At 37.4% G+C, this 5,685-nt stretch overlaps 1 long non-coding RNA gene across 1 annotated transcript; it reads left to right on the top strand.

Annotated features, from left to right (window-relative positions):
- The first annotated feature begins 2,032 nt into the window (after positions 1-2,032).
- On the top strand, positions 2,033-5,622 carry LOC141372229 (uncharacterized). Its single transcript, XR_012377511.1, has 3 exons — positions 2,033-2,242; positions 2,463-2,523; positions 4,498-5,622. It is a non-coding gene; the product is annotated as an uncharacterized lncRNA (long non-coding RNA).
- The last annotated feature ends 63 nt before the right edge of the window (positions 5,623-5,685 follow it).

The following is a 5,685-nucleotide window of genomic DNA, read 5'->3' as shown; positions in this document are numbered from 1 at the left end:
GATCCCAGGACCCTGGGATCATGACCTGAGCCGAAGGCAGATGCTTAACGACTGAGCCACCCAGGCGCCCCTAAAGTTTATCATGATTTTTAAAAGAAAAAGAGGGCCCTGAAAGAAAGGAGAGATGGGAGAGGTGCCTCTTTTGTAAAAGTAAACAGAAGCTTACATCCAGCTAGTCAAAGGGAAATCTCCAGTTCTGTGTTTTTGTTTTCTGTGTCTTCATTCCTCCTGAGAAGTGGGAAGAAATAGGTGTTTCACATTCTCTCCATAAAGATTAAATGATCTAGCTCTTCAGGACTGTGACTGACAGATTAAGTGAATTCTGAAATTTGTTGCTTACTGGTGGATTTGAGTAGCTTTGCCACTGTAAAGAGCATGAAGAGATTGGAAGCAAGGAAGATACAGTGACAGAAACAGAGGGAATGAGTCCCCTGGGCAGAGATGAGCCAAGACCTGCCAGGAGTACCCTTCTCAGGTGCACATGGTTCTTCTCAGGGCTCCTTCCAGTGACAGTTAGCTCTCTCCACCTTCCCATCCTTTCCCTCCTCTGGCTTGGTTTGCAATATTATGTAAATGATTTCAACTACCTGCTTCGCTAAATGCCTAGTTTTGTAAATACCAGTGACTAACATGAACTAATATTCATTCTAAATTTGAATGTTAGTAATGATTATACTTATTTTTAGATTGTCAAGAGTAGTATAGGAGTGTCCAAAAAATGATATTTTTTTAATATTTTATTTATTTATTTGTCAGAGAGAGAGAACACAGGCAGGGGAAGCGGCAGGCAGAGGAGAGAAGCAGGCTCCCTGCTAAGCAGGGAGCCTGATGCGGGGCTTGATCCCAGGCCCCTGGGATCGTGACCTGAGCCGAAGGCAGACACTTAACCGACCGAGCCACCCAGGCGCCCCCCAAAACTGATATTTTTAAGATTAAAGCAAATTGAAATTAATTTTGTTTGAAAAGTTTTGCTTTTCTCTTTGAGGTGTTACCACATACCTTGAGATAGTTGGTTCTGTTCTGTGGGATTGTTGCAGACTAGATTAGGGCTGAGCAACAGTATTTTCAAGAGTAGATTTTACCAGTGTAGGCCCATGTCCATTTATTCAGAAACTTTTTTTTCCTGCTTAATACATGTGGATTTTTCTCTATTAGGTCATATTACTTTTTTCTTATTGTGAAAGTAATATATGCTCATTGTAGAGGACTAGGAACATAAAAAAGAACAAATATTCTCTGATAACTCATAGATACTAATGTTAACATGTTGCTACATTTTCTGTGTCATTGATAATTCTTCAAAAATAATGTTTAATGATTCAACAATATTCTAACATATAATATAACTTATTTACCCATTCCCCTGTTGTGAGTTCCCTAAAATGGTTTCTGAGTCTCTTACAGTTAGAAATAGTCTTTTTATGATTATCCTTAAATATACATTCAGGGTTATTAGTTCTTACTTTGCCCAAATTAATAGATTTTAGTGGTTTGACATGTTTTGAAACATGTCTTTTTTTTTTTTTTTAAGTTTATACATAATCACCCCGTATAAATCCTCTTTTTCCTGGCGCCCACATTTCTGTAGGCGACCAGCCGGTTCTAGATGTCCTTCCTTTCCAAAGACTTTTTCACACACGGCGAAATGTTTGTCTGGTATCTCATTCCACCCCCAAGGATCATGGTATTAGCTAGTTGATCTGTTGAACTCACTGGTGCTTGCGGAAGAGACTCCGGGTACTGCACACTGAATTGCGCCTCTCTAGAGGTAGTGCCTAATGAGGCCTTTTCAGTCAAGTCATTAGTGATTCTGATGATGGGGACTTCCAGCCAAGTGAGAAAGGAAGGGCTGTGCCCTGAGGTACTGATTACACATAGTTTTTCTTCTCAGCTGCTCCAGGCTTCTCGGTAGTCCCTGAGAACCCTCAAGCTTCCCTATTTCCTTCTGAATGGTTGAGGTGGAAAACTGAAATCAGAGGAGATATGATATGATCTATGGTGTGATATGACTATATTAAAAGGCAAGATAATCTGGGTCATATTTTCATTCTTTAATATCTAGGCCTTCTGTAGCTATCATAAGATGCTGTAGGACCTGGAGATGGAATGTGGAATGGTGGAAATCCTATAGTGTTGAGCACAGGCTGACTCAGGTTTTAATTCTATTGCTGCCCTCAGTGTGTAACCCTGGGCAAGTCACTATACTTCGCTGGTCTTCCACGTCCTTACCTCTAAAATGAAGGTAAAGGATTTTAAAGTTCCTTCCTTCTCTAAGAATATTGATTCTGATCCCAGAAGTCCTATCATTCAGGGTCATTATTAGGGCTTGGTTGGTATGAACATGCTAACTCTTTATTCTTTACATTTAAAAAAAAGTTTTAATATTTGACAGCAGGGTGCTAAGATGCTATTTATTAAATCCTTCTTAAACATACATGTAAAAGCTTTTTGCCCTTTTACAGTGGCAGCTGAATCCATTGGGAACTTGTGTTCATGAACATAATGAGCCTGAAAGCAAAGAGAGTAAGTATTTAAAAGTCTTTTATTAAGCTTAACTTTGTTGTTGAGAAGAAAGGATATATAGCGAGTTTTAATGATCAGGTGTTGGAAATTGTTGTGGTCGTAGATAAGCATGTTCTTTTCGCAGGTTAGATTTTTGCCATTCAATTTGTTCACAAACATTTGTTGTGTATCTACTATATGCTAGGTTCTATGGAAAGTGCTGGTTTATAATCAGTCCTATAGAATCTGCAGTTTAATACAAATGATCATGTACACATTGAAAATATAAATTAAATGTATATGAAACAGTAAACAACAGTGCTCTTCTATACCAAACTAAAACTTGTTGGACGGTTAGAAAGGAAAAATGTGTATAATTAATACAGATGGCTATAGGGCCAAATTAGAGGATGTTTTATTTGTGTAAAGCCATATTTGTAGAGATTTGTAGGGTCAGAGAATGGAAATCCTCGGGTTATTTGAATAATCTAACTAAAGTCATCATGGCTACCATAAATGAATTACTAGTCTTCAAAGCTTTATTATTTGCATATTAACAGATATTTTTAATGTAATGTCATCTTGGGGAGATCTTGCAATTCCTTAGGTATATAATTTTGAACATTAGTTATTGCTATACAGTATTATCTTTAAAGATTTATTTATTTATTTAAGAGAGAGCACAGAGGCGGGGCGGGGGAGGGGGCCAGAGTGAGAGGGCAGAAGGAGAGGGAGGGCAGGAGGAGGGGGGAGGGAGGGGCAGAGGGAGAAAGAGAGAGAGTCTTAAGCAGACTGTGCTGAGTGCAGAGGCCTGCATGGGGCTCAGTCTCAAGACCCTGCGATCATGATTTGAACAGAAACCTGTGGCTCAACCGACTATGCCACCCAGGCACCCCCACAGTATTATATTTAAATATAAGCTGTGTTATCTATCTGTTTGGATTCTAGGTAAATGGAAGTTTAGTATAATAAGTAAAAAGTTTTTGATAACAATGATTTGATTACCCTGAAAAATCAGGAAATGAAGAGGTCTTTACGAAAATAATTTCTATTCTATAGTTTCCATATAGATACCTTGATTTTTTGTGTTCTGAATTTAGCTTTATTTATTCAAGTAGTATGTTTTTTTGTTTGCCATCTGGAAAAAAAAATACCTACCTACTCCATCTTTTGAAAAAATTAATCAGGGAAAAAAAGTGAAAAAATAGAAAGAAAAATATATATGGATCTGATTAAAGAATGTGCTTTCAGTAACAGTGTTTGAGGGGGTCAGTTAATAATTCCCTGCTGCTAGGGAAAGGACACAATGAGCACTAACCATACAGGGATGAATTAATTTATCTATGTTAAAATTAAGAACATCTGGTCATCAAAAGATATCATTGAAAGAGTACAAAGGCGAGCTGTAGACTAGGAGATATTTGCCACTTAAAATCAATAAAGGATGCGTATCCAGGGCTTATTGTTCCTGGGTCACTAAGGAAAGGAAGACATGCTGCCCTTAGCAGTCCCGAGACTGGAAGGAGACGGTGTGAAAGGGGAGGGCAAGAGGAAGGCTTCTGCTTTGCTGGCAATGTTTTCATTATTGACCTGGGTGACGGTCAAATGTAGGTTTGCTCTGTGACTGTTCACTGAACTGCAAGGTCATGTTTTGTATATATTTTTGAACAAATGTTTTATATCAACAAAAAATCTTCCTATCTCTTTTTCAATTTTGTAACAGCCTTGTCGCGATAGAATTCATATATCATTAATTTGCCCTTTTAAAGTATAGATTTCAGAGTTGAGTGAATCCGCTTTTTAATAGGCAGACACTATTCTAGATAGCCAGGGTTATCTAGAATCTGTTCTTCAACAGTTGAGAATTTGAAGATGAAATACAACGAATGTTCCTTTTTAACTTAAACATTATTTTGATCTTACAACCGCTATGACTTTAATACCCATGTGTTTGAAGTGAAGTTTTCCTAATATTAAGTTATTCTTGAACACTAGATGGTGTGTTGAGACCCTTACCTTCGGGTGAAGAACAGCACCAAAACAAAAAGCTGTGTCTTGGAAACCACTAAGAAGTCCTGTCTAAACTGGAGTGAGGCCTCGAGAATTTGCATTGCACTTTTAAAATTCAGCCTTGTTAACTCAGAAAATAAGGGTGGATTCTGTGAATAACTGAGAAAAATTGTAAGGAAGATAAGTTATTACTACCATATGGATGATGTTAATGAGAATAGTTTTAGTTTAGATTTGTGTGTTTTCCAGAATATGGTGGTGTGTTCTTTTATTACATTAAATGAGGTAGCAATGATTTAATGAGACAAATTTAATCACCTGTAGAGGTTAATTTCTCCCTGTCTTATCTTTATATTAGCCAGTTTTTTGAAAGGGTTTGGTTCACTGGAGGTCACATCTCAGCAGAAACTTATACACCTTTTAAAAAATATTAATTCCTTCAGATTATGAAGGTGATAATTAGTAAACTGTTACAGGGAAATAAATGATAACCTGGCCATTTTTCAGTCAGTATATGGCTCACCAAAACTCACATTTACATCTAAAGCTTTTTAATAATCAGAATTTAATTGGATTGAATCATAAAAAATGAAGGTGGCATACCTGATCTCCATTATAAAAGTATATTCCTAACAGCGTTATTAATTTGTTAAAAAATCTTTCGATATATAGAACTAACAGTGATTTGTTGGACTAGGGTGTTAAATCACTGATTTGGGGTAGCAGTGGAAAGAGCATATTATTCTGAGGCAGTATTGCTGTTTGATATCACTGACTCTTGAAATCACTAACAACACCAAATTTGCTTATGATGTTAACAGTGAGGAAATATTTTAGTCTGGAATATTGAAACTACCCTTTGTCAAATTCCGTTTATAAATGCTGCCCATTTTCCCTTCGTACAGTTAACAGAGTGTCTCGCAGCTTGGAAGATCTTTAAAAATATTCGTAACCTTAAGAATACTGAAAATCTCAAGTAAACATTATGATCAATTCCTTTACATTCCAAATTGCTATTTGTGAGACCTCTCGTTTTTATTTCCAGAGAAACTTTCAGAGAGTTAGTCCAAAGGCAAATCTGATTATCTCTACATCGCCAAGGCAGGTGCTCCACAGGATGTCCCACCCAGGCCTGAGGGCCATGGGCTCCCTATGCATAGCCCATGGCCCTCA

This window comes from Callorhinus ursinus, unplaced genomic scaffold (assembly GCF_003265705.2).
Source record: "Callorhinus ursinus isolate GAN/ISIS: 27379988/994484 unplaced genomic scaffold, GSC_fseal_2.0 scaffold3286, whole genome shotgun sequence".
NCBI lineage: Eukaryota > Metazoa > Chordata > Mammalia > Carnivora > Otariidae > Callorhinus > Callorhinus ursinus.
This window is presented reverse-complemented; position numbering and strand designations above follow the sequence as displayed.